General features: G+C 39.1%; 1 long non-coding RNA gene across 9 annotated transcripts in view; it reads right to left on the bottom strand.

Annotated features, from left to right (window-relative positions):
* LOC109456036 (uncharacterized) overlaps window positions 1-20562 on the bottom strand; it is a 114015-nt gene that overhangs the window by 17347 nt on the left and 76106 nt on the right. For 8 of the 9 annotated variants that reach the window (XR_012489674.1, XR_012489676.1, XR_012489673.1 and 5 more), the window contains one exon: window positions 1339-1441. The exons of the other annotated variant lie outside the window; for it this stretch is intronic. This is a non-coding gene — a long non-coding RNA (uncharacterized LOC109456036). The remainder of the gene's footprint in view (window positions 1-1338; window positions 1442-20562) is intronic. 9 annotated transcript variants of the gene reach the window in all.

Raw genomic sequence — 20562 nt, forward strand, 5'->3', positions numbered from 1 at the left:
AGCTTCTCTGCCTCTTCCCCATCTGTCTGGGTTGTCAAGATCCATCAAACCAGAATCATTGGTCCACTCACTTTGCGAGCTTCTCATGATGGAATCTCAGAATGCTATAGCCACTGAGTAGGGGTATACTCCCCAACCCAGCCTGTCTCAAGGAATTGCCCACAATGGGGAGGAGGCCAAGACTAGCTGAGTGGACCATGGGAAGGATCTCTGCAAAGAGCACACAGGGGCCAAATCTGACTGGCATCCTCATCAACCAACTTCCCAGCCTCCAGACCAATGAAAATGTCTCCTTCTCCTCCCCCTATGCTGTTCTCCTCTCTGTCTGGCCCAGGTCCTGACCAGTTGTTGCCCAAAAGGTATCCTTACAAGTTGCTTGTCCCTCAGGCTTCCTTCCTTCAAAGCCTCAGGACACCCTAGGCCTAAAGGAGCCTCCCAAGCACCTCACCTGGTAGTAGAAAAGCTCGTTCCATCTCTATTTGAGGGTACTAACCTGGGTAAGTTTGAGACCCCCATACTGAGGCTGTATTTAGGAATACTTCTACAAGATTCTTGCTCACACAGATACCCGTGTTCTTTGAAACATCATTTCTTTGAAGCTTTAGGATGAAATGGACATGCTGGGTTCCTGGACAAAACAAGATTGTGGTCCCCATAAGCTCCCAAGGCCACGCAATAAGAAAGACTCTGTCTTCTTCAGGTGAGGGTCTCTCAAGTATAGCTGCACCACGGTGGGGACCCAAAGCCCAAAATCTGCTCAACATCTGAGCAGGCTCAGGGTCCTTATCATTCCCAGCAGAGGGGATCAGACTACAAGGAACTGAGTCATAGGAACTGAACCTAGCAGAGTGTGATTGATAGACCAATATCCCATATTAGCAACCAGCAGGACGGTTCTCACTGAGAGAACCCCTGTTGGTCATTAGCACTCAAATCAATTTGCAAGTTCTCAGGTGGGTGAGCAGAGAACATGAGCCAGGACAGCTGGGTGTTCTTTCAGAGAATTACGTTCCAGCTCTGGTTGCTTGATGAATTGCCTTTCTCCACTGAAGGGATATTTTAGTCTGAAGAACCAGTACAGGTCATCTGAAATCAGATCACGCTCTCTTGGGCAGCATTAGAGGAAATCTTTCATCTTTCAGATTCTTAGTCTCCTATGGTCCTTTCTCAATATTCTTTATCAGTTACCTTATCTTTCAAAAGCCACTGCTATTATGTGATCTCATGTTACCGTTTCCTAGATTACTGCTCATTCTATATTGGCTACGTTTGTGATGGCTGCTTCCCAGAACATGAGCAAGGAAAGCCATCTCCCAATCACAATGACTTATGACTTACTGCTCCAATCCATCATGTTGTAGTCTTGTAGCTTCAATTTCCCAGAATGGCATTTCTTAACCTTGTTCTCCAGAAGAGGCAGCTAGAAGATAATTGAAAGAGCCTGGGAACCAAAATTGGAAGAACTGGTAAGACAATTTCCTTGGAAAAGTTTCCGTATCCACAATTGTAAAATCGAGATAAAAATATCTTGCTTGCCTATCTTATTATCGAAAGAAAAAGCTCTTTATAAAACAAAGGTGCTAAATAAGTGCTGGGGTTATGACTTGTCTTGGGAGGCTCAGTGGTTTCCAGTTCAAGCACACAGACTCTGAGGCCCTTGTTCATACCTCTATCTTTGGCTGCTTCCCTTAAGCCTAGCCAGCAGCAGAGCGTGCCATCCACACACACCCCACACTATACTCTGGCAGCCAAAAGGACCATAGGTAGGAAGGGGTTGGGCGGGGGGCAGGGGGAGGTAGGGGGCATAGACATTAAAGCAGTAAGCCTAGGAATAGCAAGTTCTTCAGTCATGATCTGTTTGGAGAAGTGGGTCTCAGCCAGCACCCCAAGACACAAACAGAAAGTAACAGAAAACCTTAGTTGTTGACATCTCTCAAATCTGGGCTGTGAGACCTTGGAAAATTCACTTCTCTCATAATAAAGGAGAAATAAAACACTTACCTGCAGGGCTCTCCTGAGGATTAGATAAGTTATGTGAAAGGCCTAGGACAGAACCTGACCCATGGCAGATGCTCAACAGACATTGGCTCTGTCCTTACAAGGAAGTACTCACAGGTCAGCCAAAAATGTTTGTCAGAACCAGAGTCACTCTGCCAGGATGACAAAGCCAAGCAATCGAATTCCTACAGGCTTCTTAATTTTTTTTTAATTAAAGTTTATTGGGGAAACAATGGTTAGAAAAGTTGCATAGGTTTCAGGTGTACAATTCTGTAATACATCATCTATATATCACATTGTGTGTTCATCGCTCAGAGTCAGTTCTGCTTCCATCACCATATATTTGATCCCGTTTACACTCATCTACCACCCCCTTCCCCCTTACCCTCTGGTAACCTCTGAACTATTGTCTGTGTCTATGAGTTTTTGTTTCTTTATTTGTTTGTCTTGTTCCTTTGTTATTTTCAGTTTTATATCCCACATATCAGTGAAACCTACAGGCTTCTTTAGCAGGCTCCAACATTTATTGTTTATATCAACTAGGAACACTCTAACATGGCACACAAAATGTTGTGGAGGAATGGGTGTGTTCACTTTTCCACAGCTTTTAAAAGTGTCCTGGGTCCAGCAAAATGCCAAAAGTCTCTGTCATAGAGAATGTACATTTCCAGAAAGCAAAGATACCTCCAGCCAGCGTAGGGATAGACCTTTCTCTCCAGACTTGAGTCTGTGCCACAGACCAGCCCACCCAGTGGGTTCTGTTAAATATCTGGTCTCAGCAATTTGCACATTTTTTAAGAAAAATATAACCATGATGAGAGCTTAGAGTTGTTTTGGGTTGGTTTGCTTTGATTTGGTTGTAGCTATTGTTTTCCAACTTTCTGCAGTGATGGATCAACTGTAAGGGCACAGGGTCATTTATCCAACAGAAAATAGACACATGCATACACAAACTCCCTCTGAGAACACTATGCATTTTCAATTAGAGCAACGTGCTTTGGACAAAGGGGAAACTGAGGTTTGGGATTATATACCTTGTCTCTGAAAACTTCTAATACTAATTACCATTTACCTAGTGGATGCATCCTGTATGCCAGATAATTTCCCTACAATATGTCTAATTCTCACAACAACCCTGTAAGGTGGGGATGATTTTCTCATCATCAAGGCAGCTGAGACTCAGGGGGTAATAACTTATCAAAGAGGATTTGAATTCCAGTCACTTCTGATTGAGTTTGAGGGAAATTTGATTTAAAACCAGTAAACACAAACAACATACGGTAGGATATTTAACGATTAAACAAAATAAACAAACAAAAAAACATGTGAAAGGGAAGAAGATAGGAGGTGGACATTGTATAGAACCTTAAGCTGAGAAGGAAAACGGCTTTCTTCCAGTTATTATTGCTACATAATAAACCAAACCAAATTTAGTGGAATAAAACAGTGACTGTTTCATCATGCTCACAGTGTTTGTGAGTGAGCAATTTGGACAGAGCGCAGCAGAGATGGCTTGTCTCTGCTCCAGCACGTCTCAGGACTCAGCTGGGAAGACTTGAAGGCTGGGGGTGAATCCATGGCTGGGACATGGAACCATCTGCAGGCATTTCACTCATGCCTGGTGTTGATGCTAGCTGCTACCTGGGATCTCAGTTGGAGCTGTCAACCAGAGCATCTCTCCATGCCTTTCCAAGTGGCCTGGATTTCTCAGTGTGGCAGCTTCAAGGGGGTTGATAGTTTTACATGGCAGCTCAGGGCCTCAAAAGTGGATGTCCCAGGGAACAAAGTAGGAACCGTAATGTCTCCTTTGGTTTAGCCTCAGAAATTACAAAATGTCATTTCTGGTACATTCTATTAGTTAGAAGCAAGTCACAGCCATTTAAAATAAACCCCCACAAACTTCTACCATTTTTTTAGAACATAAGGTAGATTGGATAACTAGAAAAGATGGGATTTTGACTGCTTCAAGTTTTCTGAGGCCCTGGGTGGTTGAATTGTGTGTGTGGTCATATATAGCAGGAAGCTGAAAACCACACATAAACTTTTTTTAAAGTGTTCATTTGAAAAAATAAGAATACAGTAAGTTCTTCATAAGTGGGATTCACTTATTCCAAATCAGAGCTACCTGATCAAGGCCAAGTTAAAATTTTCTCACGTGCTATCCATAAAGAGAGGCTTCCTCGGCAATTTAATCATGAAAACAAGATGCAGGGTCAGGGAAGGTTTGTCTATAACCTACTTAGGAAAAAACTGTTCGTAAGAACTTTAGCACTTTAATCACTTTAATTGTTTGCATGCCAATTAATTGGCACTGCTAATTATAAATGAGTTATCTGTTCATTAAAGCAGGCTTAGATGAATGTCAGCTTAAAAGCACTTAGAAGTTAGTGTGGATTCCTGTGGAATCTACAAGTAAAAATTGCATTCTTTTAAAAAATCTATATTATAAGCAAAAATGTCTATATTTTTCACAAATTCTGATTCATTCCACTGGGCTGATATACTAAGATTTGAGGAAAAAGAACTTGCACTATGAGGTCTGACAACTACGTTCACGAACTTGCCACCGTGTACTTATTATTAATTTTTTGAGGAAATGCTGTACTGTTTTCCCTAGTGGCTGTACCAATTTACACTCCCATCAGCAGTGTATGAGGGTTCCTTTTTTCTCCACAACGTCTCCAACATTGTCATTACTTGTCTCATTGATACTAGCCATTCTAACAGGTGTAAGGTGGTATTTCATTCTGGTTTTGATTTGCATTTTCCTAATAGTTAGTGAAATTCAGCATCTTTTCAAAGGGGGTCTGACAATTAAGTTCGCGAACTCACCACCGTGTGCTTACATTGGCAGCACTGTACAAACAGCTCGGTAAGGTTTCATAAACTTGGTAGATCAGCATCTCACAGCTGTGCTCATGTGGACATGTGGTGCTGTCTTGCTGAGTGGTGTTCATTATTGTTGTTGCGTGTTCTTTTTGTGCTGTTGAGAGAATGTCTGAGATTGAATTAGAGCAACAAACAAACATTAGATTTCTTGTTAAACTTGGCAAAAATGGAAGTGAAATCAGGGACATGTTAGTCCAAGTTTATGGGGATAATGCCATGAAGAAAACAGCAGTGTACAAATGGGTTAAACGTTTTTCTGAGGGGAGAGAACGTGTCACTGATGAAGAGAGGTCAGGGCATAGAGTAACGAGCAGAACTGGTGAAAATATTGCAAAAATTCGTTGAATTGTGCATCAAAATCATCAGCTGACTATGAGAAGCATAGCAGACCAAGCAAACATAGAGAAACAGGAAAATCTTAACTAAAAATCTTGGTATGAGAAAGGTGTGTGCAAAAATGGTCCCAACGAACAAAAAAAGCAAAGGAGAGTTGAAGTTTGCCAAGACCTTTTGGAGAGGCAAGATGATGTTTTGGGCCGTGTTATCACTGGTGATGAAACATGATTGTACCAATATGACCCTAAAACAAAGCGTCAAAGTGCACTATGGAAGTCAGCCAATTCTCCATGACCAAAAGAGTTCCATCAGTCCAAATCAAGAGTCAAAACGATGCTGCTCACCTTTTTTGATATCAGAGGGATTATTCGTTATGAATTTGTACCAACTGGACAAAACCAAGTTTATTATTTGGAAGCGCTGAAAAGGCTGCATGAAAAAGTTAGAGGAAAATGACCTGAACTTTTCACCAACAATTCATGCCTCTTGCATCATGACAATGCACCAGTTCACACAAAACTTTCTGTGAGGGAGTTTTTAGCCAGTAAACAAATAACTGTATTGGAACACCCTCCCTACTCACCTGATCTGGCCCCCAGTGACTTTTTTCTTTAGCCAAAGATAAAGGAAATATTGAAAGGAAGACATTTTGATGGTATTCAGAACATCAAGGGTAATACAACAGCTCTGATTTCCATTCCAGAATAAGAGTTCCAAAATTGCCTTGAAGGGTGGATTAGTTGCTGGCATTGGTGCATAGCTTCCCAAAGGGAGTACTTCAAAGGTTACCATAGTGATATTCAGCAATGAAGCATATAGCACTTTGGCTAGGATGAGTTCACGAACTTAATCGTCAGACCTTCACATGAGTGGTAAGAAAGGTAAATCTTCCAATGAAAAGAGTGAAAGATATTTCAGTAGACTGAGGCAAAAGCAAAACCATGGAGGAAATGTTTTGAACTGTGTTCGTAATCTGAGGATAAAAGTTTGAAGAATGAAGAGAGAGAAAGAATAAAAAATAATAGCAAAGACAAAGGAAACCAAGTGGTGATAGGAGGTCCCAACATTGAGCTGTGGGGTTCCTGTAGTGATTTACCTTTGAAAGAAGCAGACTTGTTGTAATTCTGTATTGCTGTGTAACACATTACCCCCAAGTTGAGTGCCCTAATAAATTTTGTTTTGCTCTCATTTGATATTGTAGGAGCAATACAGGAAGAGCTCACCTGGGCTGTTCCCCTCTGATCTACATATTTTTAGCTGGGGCAGCTAGGACAGGATGATCCCCTTACAACACAGTTTCTTCACTCACATGTGTCACACCTCTGTGCTCCTTGGCCTCTCTCTCTACGTGGAGTTTCCTCCTCCATGTTCTCTCCATATGGCTGAGCTTCTCAAAGCATAGTGAACTCAAGATAGCTGGACTTCTTGCATGGTGGCTTAGGGCTCCAAGAGACCAAGATAGAAGCTGCCAGTCTCCTTTAAACTTTATACCTAGAATTGGCATGGTGTCTCTTCTGCCCATAATCTATTGTGCAAGGCTGTCACAAGCCAGCCCGGGTTCAAGGGGAAGAAAATGGATTTTATCTCTTGATGAGAGAACTATGAAAGTTTTTGCAGCCATTTTTAATCCACCATGAGGCTGGATGAAGTGATATGATACTTAAAGTATAACAGAAAAGGAAAACAATGAAGGAGTCCTCACCTGGTAGCCTTTTTTATTTTCTTTTGAATAGCCATTCAAAACTCCTCTTTTTCTTAAAAAGCAAAGTTAGAGTAGTATAAGTGGTGACATTCTAAGCACTTATATCCTTCAATAAAAAGGCAAGCAGTGATGTCTCTTCTTCATCTTAAATGTTTGCTTTGAATAGAACCTCAGTGCAAACAATCCCCTTTTATAAGAACCAGACTTAGTCTCTCTTTCCTACTCTGGTGTAACTTCCTCCCTATGCTCCCTAAATGTGGACATCCACATTTAGTCCTCAGCTCTTTCTTCTGCTTTATCTTCTTTTCAGACAAATGGTCTGATTCCTTTCCACTGTCATCAGTCATTGCTCTCCTGGGATCCAATTCAGCTGCTAAATATTACTAACTAAATGCAGTCTCCAAATGTGGGAAGCCAGTTTATCACAAAGTCTGTTCATCTCTTTGACTTCCAATCTTCTCATCCTCATTTTCCTTGTTATCCTGGCTAAAAACCTTGGCATGCTGTGTTGGAGGTGGTGTTGTCTTTCTTCTACCCTCTCCAACTACATACCCTTAGCAAATTCATGACCAGTTCACCTCAGTTCTTAATTTGTAGCATATCCCGTAACTGTCCCACCCCCTCCTATTTCCATTGCTGTGCCTTATGGTGCCCTTATCATGATGTGCATGACACGTGTCATTAAATCTGTTATAGACGTCCCTAAATTTTACACCCCTTTTTCATACTCCTGACAAATTAATGCCTCTTCCAGTTTAAAAATTACATATTACATTCCTACTCTTCATATTACCTTTAAATTTTTACCATGGTTACTTAACAAAATTAATCAATATATCTATACTCCTGAATAATAAAAAACCTTAAAGGCCTTGAACTTCCAAACACTTCCCTCTCCTCTTACATGTTATTTCTGTACAATAACCTACTTCTATGATGATTTTATATTCTCTTAGTCAATATTATTATTTCTTTATTAAGTCAAAAATATTTAGATTTATCCACATATTTAACAATTATTTGTTCATCATCACTTCTTGCATTTAATTTTATTCTTCATAAACTGCATCCTTTCCATACCAGTGGTTTTCAAACTCGACATAACACTAGGGATATATTTTAAATCCCAATTCCCAGTCTGTATCTCAGAACAATTAAACATAGATCTCTGGGGTGGATAACACAGGCATCAATATTTTGTAAGTCTCTCCTCATGATTCCAAAGAGCAGACAGAATAGAGCACCTCTGTTTTAGAAAATACTTCAGAAAGTTCTTAATAATAAATCTTCTCTGTTTCTGTCTAAACCTTCATTATGGAATTATAATGAAGCTGAAAGTAAAATTCTAGATTGACAATTATTTTCTCTTAGCAAGTAGAAGATGTTTATTCCACTGTCTTCTGGTTTCTATAGTCCCTATAGTAAAGTCTGCTGTCAGTCTAATTTTCTTCCTTAGTAGGTTATCTTTATTTGTTTATGGTTTCTTTTATTATTTTCTCTTTGTCTTTGAGATTTTCAAGTTTCACTAACATGTATCTGCATAGGAAATTTGTTTTACTAAAAAAAATTAAAATGTTTGGAATTAATTTTATTTCCTGAATCTGAAAACGTATGTCTTTCAGCATTTTGAAAAATTCTCAAGGCACTATCTCTTCTAATATTACCTTTCCCTCATTCTTTCTATTATGTCCTCAAAAAACCCTATTTTATGTATCTCAGTCTTTCTCATTCTACCCTCCCTGTCTCTTAATGGTGCTTTCATATTTTCCCTCTTTTTATCTCTCTTCAAAAACCATCCAATTTGCTTATTCATGCTTCACCTCTGCCTGATCTGCTACCCTATGTTTTGAGATTTTATTTTCAATTATTTTGTTTTAACCTCTAGAAGTTCTACTCAATTCTTTACAAAACTGGTTGATAATTACATAGTCTCTATTTCTTTACCATATTTTTTATTCCTTCTTTTTTGCCTTTAATCAATTTAAACAATTTTATTTAGAGAATGTATCCAATAATTCTGAAGGTTTAAGGACTTCTTTTGTCCCTTGTTGTGGGTTGTCCGCTTGTGGTGAACTGGTTCTTTGTGTATATTATAATTTTTAATTATGATCTTGAGTTTAGTAGGATTTTTGCTGCCAGAATCTTATGCAATCTGGATTTAAGGGACGTCCTCCCAGAGTGGTTTTATTAGTCTGTGACCAATTTCATGCTAACTTCTTTGCTTGGATTTCCCGGATCATGCAAGTAAGGATAATAGGATGGTCCTTATGAATTCTTATCAGACACATTTCCCCCTAGGCAAAGCCAGCTAAGGATCCTTATCCAGTTTTTTGTTTTGCTTTACTTTGGTTTTTGCCACTAGGTAGATATTTTTAGCCACCATTTCACTGACGGTGCAACCTTTTGAAGGATTTATATGGGGAATGAGGGGTCTCTGTTTAAATATTCTACTGCAGGAATGCCTGAGGCCTCAACTCCTGTGGTCTTTAAACCAAAGCTACCTGCTTACTAAGACTGGCAACACATCCCAGGTTAGCTGAAGTGAGTACCTACTTGCTACTCTAATTTTCATCTTCCTTTTCATATTATGGCTCCTGAGTCTTTCCTTTTCTAACCTACTAAAAGCTCTGCTATGCATTTGAGAGAATGTTCATTCTATTTTATTCAATTTTTTAGTTTTATTGTTATTTTCAAGAAAGGCTTGCAGGGTAATTAGTTCACCAACTTACCATAAATGGAAATTTCCATGCATATTCCCTCTAACTTTTGGGAAGAATGGATTGCAATTTGCACTATTGCTCATATTTTTGGGCAAGCAACATTATTTTTAATTGATATTAGTTAAACAAATGAGCAGGGACATTATTTTAATTTGCAAATAATTTTCTTTTTCAAAGAACCTACCAAAAAAAAAAAGGAAAGAAATTTTCGGTTTGACACCAAAACATTCTTTTCAAATTATGTTAAATACTGACATGGATTTGTTTGAAAGGGAAATTGTGAGCTTTCCTCTTTGCCTTTATTATTTAAGAATAAAATAAGGCATCTATTGGGCCAGTGTGGCGAAGTCACTCTCAGAGTTAAAGCAACCTAGAAAATGATCTTTCAACACACATTCTATTCTAGTATTAAAACTCATAAAACCAGGGTGAGTTTTTGGTATATTTTCTTAATAACCCATGATAAATAGCTCTGAGCAAATTTAACTTTATATTCCTGATGGTGAGATATAAACCTGGGTAGACTTAATTTGCCTTCTATTTTATAGTTTATTTAGCGAAACATCAGAGGTGTGCATAAAATTTAACAAGGGAAAAGTAGTGATGTGGGCTAAAATGAAGTTTTTACAATAAAAATCTGTGGATTTCAGTTATCCAAACTATTTCCAACACAAATAAGCTTGGCCCATTGGAAGAAAAGAAAATTTTTCTAGTTAGTTAGCCATTTTTGGATTATTGATAGCTCCCACATTCCCCTTTCATCCTCCTATACCTCACTATGGCCATATCCTTCCTTTCTGTACTCTATATCTTCAATTCCAAATTCTATAGGGTTCCCCCATTCTTCCTTCTGATATGTAAGAAAAGCCAGCCCCAGCCCTGAATTAACAACAAAGATAAATTGCTACAAAATTGTCTACTGTACAACAGCTCCCCCAAAAGTACAGCATAATTAATTACCTATTGCGTCTGTGCCCTGTCCTTCCAACCAAACCCTCAGCTCTGTGAGAGAGGGAGCCAAGTTCTCACACCTCTTGCAGGTTCCTGTGGCTGGCCCAGGGCTGGATGCAAGTCCCAGTCTGTGAATACTTGATGATGGTGATTGTCTTGGTGATAACCATCATTATTATCAAAACTCCTGACATCTAGTGAGTACATGCTTTTCAGATTCTGAGTCCACTAAATTATCCTGAGAATAATAATAATTATTATCATCATTTTCATAATGAGAAAGCTGTTTCAGGAAGAATAAGTAATTCAATCGAGGTCACACAGAGTATAAATAATGGCCTATATGGCCTGTTTGTAAAATATTCTGTGCAGATAAATTTTGCAAACATTCCCATGAAGTAGACAAATTGGAAAATTGCCCTTCCCTTGCGTGGGTGCAGCCCTACAGACATACAGCTTGGTCAGTGGGCACTGGTAGGATGTCAACCTCCATTTGTCCCTTAGTGGGGTGCCTTTGTGCAGTATACAACCTGTGCAATAATACATTCAAACTCACAAGTCTGATTGCAAACCCCATGGTATGGTCTTTCCAGCTACTGTGATTGGTCATTGATGATTATTCATGATCCCTCAGTGTCTGTCTCTAAAATGGTTAGGACTTTTCTTGTTTACTCTCAGTTATTTCCAAACAGTTTGAATGTTTTGTTGTTGTTGATGATGATGATGATAGTTTGAATTGCCTGAGCTTTGGATTATGATGCTCCATTCTACTCATTCATTAATGTCTGCTGCTAAATTGGACTCGAGTGTTCTCTTTCCTTGACCCCGGCACCATTTTTGGTGATTGGAAATGGGCGAGGAGACTATGATGGTACAACACCAGCCTTCATCACATAGTGGTAAATTTCACACCATTATTACAAGTAAGCAAACCATGCCTGCCAACCCTCTAGTACAAACAGTGACAACATGGCTGCACAACTCCAGCCCTAAACAAGCACTTGCTAACGGAAACCCTGATGAATCACAAAGCATAAGCAGCAATAGCAGGCACCAGGGTAATAATTTATTTTTAATGCCTTGCTGTCTTTAACAGTGCAATTTCCTCTAGGGTGTTTGCTTTGAGATTGCAAGATAATTACATCTCAGAAACCAGGCTAATTACAGTTAACAGCCTGAAAACCAAAGGAACCCTTCCCTCCATCCCTCACCTTTTTTTCCACTAGAATACTACACAAATTCCAGTTAAAACATGCAGCATCATTTAAGAAACCAATTTGACTACAGCTTAGAGATTCATTCTCCCATTCTTACAAAAGATGTATAACTCGCATTGACGTGTATCAGAAGGAGCTGAGTAACACAGCCTCAGTAATTAGAATAAATAATAGTACTATAAAAAGGAAACAATGACAGCAATTTTCCAAAAGAGAAGAAAGTCTAAGTGTTTCTGGTGGAAAACCAGGGTGTGAATGTGGATTTGTGCTGCAAAAATGAGATTACCTGTGGCCTCTAGACACTCTTTAAGGTCTCTTAGAGTAAATAATCAACCAATTTCAGCCACTTGTAAAATTAAGGAGCTGGAAGGGAAGTGAGAAATCATCTAGACAATTTTCATTATTTCTAAACATCAAAAAATGCAAAGCAATATGTACTGGTCATAAAAGTCTTCAAGAATGATGATTCCATGACCTGGTCATTCACTCCAAAAACTTATAAGCACCATGCACTGGAGTGGGAATATGCAAGTGAATTTCCTGATTTTTTTCTTTTTTAATAATCATTACATCAGAAAGTCTCTCAGTTCTAAATTTAATCTCAATACAACTCCAGACTTTTTCCTTTACTGCATTTTAGCTCAGAAAAAGACTCTCCCAAACAGATAGGAGCTGCCCCTTCCCTTTTTGTGGATGCATAACTTCCACTCCAAATACTTCCCAACTTTTAGTCATTTGCATATCATTTCCTAATTTGTCTCTAGTTTTTAATAGCTTTAAAAATGTGGAAGCCAAACATCACAACTAGTTCTGGCTCTGTTTGGCATCTCTTCAGAGCTACGGCCTGAACTTCCTTTTTTTTTCCATTTATGGGGAAAAGGACGTTGGTTTGGAAAAGAGAAAGGGAAATCCATCGTGCTGAATTTCACGTGAAATTCATTCCTGGCTCTGTAGTGCCTCACAACTTATCTACCTGACATCAGAGTCTTAAACATAACATCAAGCCAGGGTTCTGTGTCAGGCTTCTGCAGAATACCAGGAGTGTTCTCCATCGATGTCTTATTCAGAAAAACAACTGTCCCTTCCTTCTATCAGCCTTCTTCCTAGAGGCTCCTAGTGGCTAATAATGTAAAATTTGCATGCAAATGGCATTTCTCATAGTAACAACTCCCTAGCAACACTGCCTGACTTCATTCATTCTTTTAATAAACACATCTTGAGTGCTCACCATGGGGGAGGGAACTCTACCATCTTTGTTCCTGTTCAACTACTCCTCTTATTAGCTCTGCCTTTGAAGAGGAGAAATTACTAATCTTGATTGATCAGGGCATTCAATGGGGCCACTTTTTACTAGTGAGCAGGATTACTTTGCTCTAAAAGGCAGCACTCAGGTATAGTGTTTACCTTTCTGCCTCAAACCAGGTAGGTCCTGGTGCTTGAGGTGGGTCAGGCCCCCCATATTAGTCTTCCTCTTCTACTCCTAGGGCTGGTGGGGAAATGTTCCCAGAGCTCCTCTTGAGACAAGCCATTCTTTGTCTTTGTCATGCCTGAGCACTATGATACTAAGATCCAGGCTGAAGGATGCTGAGGAGGTGAGAGGCCCTACTTTCCCCTCAGGCCTAAGCCATGTCTCCTTCCCAGTTTTATCACAGGAGTTTTAACTCCTTCCCAATTTTATCTCTGTGATCAAGAATTATTGGTTGCTTGCCTGAGTAGTACTTTTCATCAGATACCCCATGAAGACTTTGGGAAATAGGGAAGATTAGTAGGGAAGATTACAATCTAGTGGAACATTTTATCTGCCTTGGAAATAAAATTTTCATTATCATTATCTGAAAGAAATTTTATTCTTTACAAAACAATGTTTAATATGAAATCTAAGTAAGGTGTAAAGGGATTTGATTGCAGAAATTTGGGTATTTGCAATAGTGAGGTCAGAGCTCCTGTGTTATGCACTGTTAGGATCCTCTTGTTTTTTGTGGGTTTTTTTGGCTTTGCCTCAGAAACTTTACTATAGTAAAGGGGGAGAAATTAAATGGGCAACTAAGGATGTAATTGTATGACAAGCCCAAAATGTCCTGGCATAATTCTGGAGAAATGGAAAACTGCCAGCCAGTGATTGACTGGCTTTTTCTTAATGGGAGAAGAGAAGAGCTCAGAACCAAGAAGCACGTAGCTATGAGAATGTCCAGATCCAGGGGAGCATCAGATCTGCACACACACACAGCATGGTTCCCACTCCTCAACACACTTCTGCCTCAAAATGGGAGTGTTAGAAGTAAACATGTGAAATAAACTTATTAGAGTTCATTATGGTCACAAGGAGAAAAGTTCCAATTTGAAAGGAAGCTATGAGGACAAATGACATGATAAATGTTTAAGGTTGCTTCCTTCAAAAAAGTTTCATTTCCAGTCCTTCATTCTTTTTTTTCCCAAAGGGTGATATATTTTTTTAACTTTTATTTATTTTAAGTGTTTTTGCAGGACCCATCAGCTCTAAGTCAAGTAGTTGTTTCAGTCTAGTTGTGGAGGGTGCAGCTCACAGTGACCCATGTGGGGGGATCAAACCAGCAACTTTGTTGTGAAGAGCACCACGCTCTAACCAACTGAGCTAATGGGCTACCCAAAGTCCCTCATTCTTTTGAACAACTCTTTAGGGCAAATTAAAAGCAGGTGTTGTTGCATAACAAAAAAACTGTTTCTGAATTGTTCTCATAAAGTTGGGTCAACAGTCAACCACAGTTGTCCTGCACTTCCATGAGAAGAGAAAATTCCATTATTAAGGTCTCTGCTGGACACATAAAGAGGGCTGGCCACAGTGGGTGGTTCAACCTAAGCAGTCCACTAAAACATTACAAGATTCAGGATGAGAGAGAAAGTCTAGTAAAACTCTAGGAATAGAATCCAAGTTGGATTAAATTTTAGTTGATATTGATGAGGAGGAAAATGGTTTGTACAAAATGTAACATACTCTAGGAGTAACATCAGAAGCATGGCAGTGTGAGGGGTCCCCTTGATCTCTCTCCTTGAAGTTACAACAAGTTGAACAGCTATAATTCAACAAAAGATTCCCTGCACAGCACACAAACACGTCTGAGAGATCCACACATTGAAACATCTGAAGGTGAGCAAACTGGGGATGGAGTAAAGGAGAAGAGCAGAGATGGGTGCCATGAACACAGCTCAGAGGTCACTGCAGGTCTCGGGGGAGGGGAGAATTCAGGCTGTGGGTACATTTTCTGTGGCCCCGAGCATTCCTGCCTGAGCAATCAGCACACATATAATATGGCTGAACCCAGCGATCAGAGCAGAGACCAAACACAGAAGTGTGACAGCTGTGTTCTAGCAGCTGCCATTGCCAGGCACAAAACAAAGGCACATCCTCCCATCCTCCCAGAGCTTGCCTCCCCACAACCTCGCAGAGCTAGCAGTGGGCCCCAGAAGAAACTGTAGCAGTGATTGTTGGGTTACAAAGAAGAATATTTACAGCCCTGAGAACCAGAAAAGAGAGTTCCTGAGCGGCAGATGCACACTGTGGCTAACCTCAGTGACAAGGGTGGAGATACAGAGGCAAGGCAGCTGAGGTCTGGGAGGAGAAGAAAGCCACAAACACACAAACTCTCCCAGCCCACCTTGCCCTCACCCTTCATGGCTGATCCTACTGGGGGCACATGGGATAACATCAGGCAGCACAGCACTGCCTCTGGCTGCAAAGGAAGTACTGAGATTTCAGGGGCTCGAAACACCATCACACTCTACATTATCCCCTAGGGGTGGTGTCCTGAGACTGAGGCAACCTGGTCACAGAGGAGATGCCCACCTCCCCAGGAAATACAGGCATTTTCCATCACTCAGCAGAGATCTGAGAAGCTGGAGCAGTGCAAGAGAAAATAAAATGCGCCAGCACCACATACTAGAAAACAAAAGAAAGACCTTGATTAATCAACCACGTACAAGAGTTCACTCTCATAAATGTTTAGGCAGAGAAATAATCCATCAAATACCATGAACAACCAAGGTAACAATGTGGCTCAGGAAAAAAAAAAAATGAAAAATCTCCAGAAAATAAAATAAAGACATGGAAATATGTGACTTAAATGACAAAGAACTCAATACTGCAGTTCTGAAAAAAAACCTCAACAAGATTCAAGAAAACTCAGATAGGCAATTTAATGAACTCAGAAATAAAATAAATGAACAAAAGGAACACTTTACCAAAGAGATTGAAACTTTAAAGAAAGAACCAAATAGAAATTCTGGAGCTGAAGAACTCAGTAAAAGAGATAAAGAATGAAATTGTGAGCTTAAGAAACAGAGCTGACTAGATGGAGGAAAGAATTAGTGATATCAAACATAGAAATATGGAAATGACACAGATAGAAGAAAAGAGAGACTGGAGATAAAAAGAAAGAATTCTACAAGAACTATCTGATTCCATCAGAAAGAGCAATGTAAGAATAATTGGCATTCCAGAAGAAGAGAGGGAGAAGGAGACAGAGAGCTTATTCAAATAGTCGACAAGAACTTGCCAAACTTGTGGGAAAAACTGGATCCTCAAATCAAAGAAACAAACAGAACACTTAATTATCTCAATCCAAAAGGCCTTCTCCAAGGCACATTATATTAAAACTGTCAAAAATTAATGACAAAGACAGAATTCTCAAGCCACTCAGGGAAAAGAAGACAGTAACCTATAAAGGAAAGTCCCCTAGATTATCATCAGATTTTTCAGCAGAAACTCTACAAGCTAGAAGGGACTGGAATCAAATATTCAAACTATTGAAAGAGAAATTACCAGCCAAGAATAATATATCCAGCAAAGTTATCCTTTAGATATGACAGAGTAATAAAGTCTTTTCCAGACATACAGAAGTTGAGGAAATTTTCCACCACAAGACCAGCATTACAGGAAATACTGAAGGGGGTTATTCTATCTGAAACAAAAAAAAAGAAAAGGATACAAAACTATCAGTAAGATGACTAACAGAAGCAAGAAGTTGCAACCCTTATTCAAAATAAGTCATTATACAATTAAATATAGCATAAAGCTTAAAGGAGGTAAAAACATAACAAAGAAAAAGAGAAGAAGAAGACAGTAGCTATTGTAACTCAGAAATGAACTCACAGCATAAATAGGGATAATTTGTGACCAAAAAAGCATAAAAGGGGAGGGGATAAATGTCTGAGTTTGCAAAAAGGAATGGAGATAAGATGCATGCAGAAGAAAAAGGATTACTGTATATATGAAACTTTCTTTTACATAAATGGTAACCACACACACACACACACACACACAAAAAAAGAATCCATATTACATAAAAAAAAAAAAAGAGGGAAAAAGTCATAGAATACCACTAAACTAAAATAGCGGACAGAATTGCAAAGACAAAGAAGCAACGGAGACACTGAACTACCAGAAAACAAATGATAAAATGGCTATAGAAAATGCCCATATATCAATAATCAATGTACATGTAAATGGACTGAACTCAAAAAGCACAGAATAGCAGATTGAATCAAAAAACAAAACCCAAACAAAACATCTCAGCTGCAAGGACAAATACAGACTCCAAGTGAAAGGGCAGAAATGATACTCTTAGTAAAGGGCATCCAGAGAAAATCAGGTGTTCATACTTATATCTGACAAAACAGACTTCAGGGTGAAAAAGGTAACAAAAGACAAAGATGGACATTACATAATGATAAAGCGGACACAAATCAAGAAGACATAACACTTATCAATATCAAGAAATACGGTGAATGTTTACATTTTAAAAAATTATTAAAGTAAAAGACACATTGCCATTAATCCTCCTCAAAATACTCTCCCTTGCTTCAAACATAATTATCCCGTCATTCTTGCCACTTTCTGAGCAGTTCAGGAAGTCCTCTTTCACAAATGTCTTTAGTTGCACTGTCATGGCTGACTCAGTGTCCTGAATCAATTCAAATCATTTACCTTTCATGGTATTTTGACTTTGGGGAAGAGCCCAGAAGTTGCCCAGTACCAGGTAAGGGGCGAAGGTGGATGAGGACACACCATCATGTTATTATTTCACAGAAATTGCCATACCAGAAGTGATGTGTGACACAGAGCATTGTCTTGATGGAGAATGAAACCATTTGCCCATTTCTCAGACCATTTTCTATGCACAGCATTTCTTAACTGCTCATAAAGACACTCACAGGGGCCGGCCCGGTGGCTCAGGTGGTTAGAGCTCCATGCTCCTAACTCCAAAGGCTGCTGGTTCGATTCCCACATGGGCCAGTGGGCTCTCAACCAGAAGGTTGCCAGTTCAATTCCTTGAGTCCTGCAAGGGATGGTGGGCTCCACCCCCTGCAACTAAGATTGAACACAGCACCTTGAGCTGAGCTGCCTCCTGGAGGCTCAGTTGGTTGGAGCGCAGGCTCTCAGCCACAAAGTTGTCAGTTCGATTCCTCGAGTCCCGCAAGGGATGGTGGGCAGCACCCCCTGCAATTAAGCTTGAACATGGCACCTTGAGCTGAGCTGCCGCTGAGCTCCCAGATGGCTCAGTTGGTTGGAGCGCGTCCTCTCAGCCACAAGGTTGCCGGTTTCTACTCCCGCAAGGGATGGTGGGCTCTGCCCCCTGCAAGTAGCAATGGCAACTGGACCTGGAGCTGAGCTATGCCCTCCACAACTATAACTGAAAGGACAACAACTTGAAGCTGAATGGCACCCTCCATAACTAAGATTGAAAGGGCAACAACTTGACTTGGAAAAAAGACCTAGAAGTACACAATGTTCCCCAATAAAGTCCTGTTCCCCTCCCCAGTAAAATCTTTAAAAAAAGAAAAAAAAACACTCACAAAAAAAGGACTTCCAGAACTGCTTCAGAAAGTGGCAAGAACGATGGGATAAGTGTGTTTGAAGTGGGTGGGGGGTATTTTGAGGGGAATTAATATCCCTCAATGTGTCTTTTACTGTAATAATTTTTTTTAATTTAAACATTCACCATATTGTTTGATCACACCTTGTATATGCTCCCAATCAGGGAGCACCAAAATATATAAAGCACTTACTAACTGAACTAAAGGGAGAAACTAACAAAAACACAATTATAGTAGGGGACCTAAATGTCCCGTTGGCAACTATGGATAGATCATCCAAACAGAAAACCAATAAGGAAATAGCAGCCTTAAATGACACATTAGACCAAATAGACATAATCAACAATTACATAACTTTTCATCCCAGAACACCAGATTATACATTCTTCTCTAGTGCACACAGAACATTCTCAAGGATAGACCATATCTGAAACACAAAACTAGCCTCAACAAATTTAAAAAAATTGAAATCACACCAAGCATATTCTCTGACCATAATGCTTTGAAATTGAAGATCAACTGCAAAAAGAAAGTGGGAAGAAAACGTAGATATGTGGAGATTAAACAACATGCTACTAAAGAATGACTGGTCAAAAAAAAGAATAAAAGGAGAGATCAAAGATACATAGAAACAAATGAGAATGAAACTACAAGATATCAAAACTTTCGGAATGCAGCCAAAGCAGTAATAAGAGGAAAGTTTATATCATTGCAGTCCTATCTTAAGAAACAAACAAAAAAAATCTCAAATAAACAACCTAACATTACATCTTAAAGAACCAGAAAAAAAGAAGAAATGAAGCCCAAAGTCAGCAAAAGAAAGGAAATAATAAAAAAAAATTAGAGCAGAATTAAATGAAATAGAGAACAACAGCAAAAAAATGCAATAGCAAAAATTAATACAATAAAAACCTGGCCCTTTGAAAACATTAATAAAACTGTAAAAACCCTGGCTAGACTCACTAAGGAAAAAAGAGAAAAGACACAAATAAACAAAATCAGAAATGAAGAGGAGAAGTTACAATGGATACCACAGCAATACAAAGGATTCTGCAAGAGTATTATGACAGACTCTATGCTACAAAAATCAATAACTTAGCAGACATAGACAAGTTCTGAGAAATACAAAACCTCCCTAGATTGAATTGCAAAGAACTGGAAAATCTAAATAGACCAATCAGCAGCAAGGAAATTGAAACAATCATCAAAAACCTCCCCAAAAGTAAAAGTTCAGGACCAGATGTCTTCACTAGTGAATTCTACAGAACATTCAAAGATGATTTAATACCTGTTCTTCTTAAAAATCTTCCAAAAAATTGAAGAAGAGGCAATACTTCCTAACTTATTTTATGAGGCCAATATTACCTTGATACCAAAACCTGGTAAGGATAACACAAAAATAGAAAACTACAGATCAATATCTCTGATGAATACAGATGCAAAAATTATAAACAAAATACTAGCATATTTAATACAACAATACATTAGAAAGATTATACATCACAATCAACTGGGGTTCATTCCAGGAGTATATGGGTGGTTCAACATAAACAAATTGATCAACGTGATACACCACATAAACAAAATAAAGGATAAACATCATATGATCACATTAATAGATGCAGAAAAAGCATTTGACAAGATACAACATCCATTTATAATTAAAACACTGAATAAAATGAATATAGAAGGAAAGTACGTCAACATAATAAAGTCCACATATGACAAATCCTCAGCTGATATCATACACAGTGGTGAAAAAGAGAAAGCTTTTCCTCTAAGATCAGGACCAAAAAAAGGATGCCCTCTCCCACCATTATTATTCAATATAGCATTGGAAGTTCTAGCCAGAGCAATCTGGCAAGAGAAAGAAATAAAAGACATCCAAATTAGGAATGAA

Source organism: Rhinolophus sinicus, linkage group LG10 (assembly GCF_036562045.2).
Source record: "Rhinolophus sinicus isolate RSC01 linkage group LG10, ASM3656204v1, whole genome shotgun sequence".
NCBI classification, from domain to species: domain Eukaryota; kingdom Metazoa; phylum Chordata; class Mammalia; order Chiroptera; family Rhinolophidae; genus Rhinolophus; species Rhinolophus sinicus.